We start from the raw sequence: 1,379 nt of genomic DNA on the forward strand, positions 1-1,379 counted from the left end.
TAAGATTTTATGTTAGTCACAACTTTATTTGATCTTCTTGAACCTAGCTCTTGGGATCTTCAGTCTACTAGGTAGAGTTACCATCATGATGACTAGTCCTAAGCCTTAAACCCATTCTCTTAGATTATCTTTCATTTTCCTCTCTAACCAAGCCTTTCATAAGTGGATCCAACACATTATCTCTAGACTTAACATAGTCAATGGTGATAATTCCACTAGAAAGTAGGTCTCTCACGGTATTATGTCTTTGTTGTATGAGATGAGATTTTCAATTTTACATAATTCTCCATGCCCTACCTATTGCTTCTTCACTATCATAGTGTATGAATATAGGGCCCACTTGGGCTAGAATGAATTTTAAAAATGTCGGAGCCATTCAACTTCATAACCTACCTTATCTAAAACAATAAATTCATATTCCATTGTAGAACAAGCGATACATATTTGTTTGGATAATTTTCAAGAGACTTCTCCTCCGCCAAAGGTGAATTCACACCCACTTGTGGATTTTACTTCATTTGACCTGATGAGCGAATTTGAATTACTATATTCCTCAATCACGATGGGGTATTTATTATAATGCAAAACCATAATCTAGTGAGTTTGGTTGGGATTACTTGTTAACCGACTAAGTTTTCTAAAAGTACATGTTATATCTGGTCACATACAATTCATAATATATATCAAACTTCCCAAAATTCTTGCATAGTGCAATTGTGAATCACTTTGACCTTTATTCTTCTAAAATGTAAGTCTTACATTAATTGGAGTCTTGGCAACACTAAAATCCAAATAATTGAACTTGTCAAGTACTCTTTCAATATAATAAGACTGCGATAATGCTCCTAGTGGAGTTTTATGAATTATGATTCCTAAGATCAAATCAGCAACTCCAAAGTCCTTCATATCAAATTTGCTAGACAACATGCACTTAGTAGCATTTATATCATCAATCTCTTTACTCATTATCAATAAATCACCAATATATAAATAAATAATGACTTCATTATTTGGAGTATTTTTAACGTAGATATATTTATCACACTCGTTGATCTTAAATAAGTTTGTCAATATTATTTGGTCAAAATTAGCATGTCATTGTTTGGGTGCTTGTTTGAGCCCATAGTATCACGACCTGCCCTAGGTCCTAGTCATAACACGACGATTAAAACCCCAAAGGGCTCCAACCAAGCCTCTTGTACATATCATAATCATACATAAGGTAAAGTAAAAGAAGAAACATCATAAGAGATTCTAAACCATTAATAGAAATTGAAGAATGTCACATGGCAACATATACTCAAAACATTTGTACAACTAGATGTCTCTACTCATGAGTATGGGCGGGAGCTAAGAAATGTCCCTAGATCACCCTCAAT

The sequence above is a fragment of the Solanum dulcamara genome, chromosome 7, assembly GCF_947179165.1.
Source record: "Solanum dulcamara chromosome 7, daSolDulc1.2, whole genome shotgun sequence".
NCBI classification, from domain to species: Eukaryota; Viridiplantae; Streptophyta; class Magnoliopsida; order Solanales; family Solanaceae; genus Solanum; species Solanum dulcamara.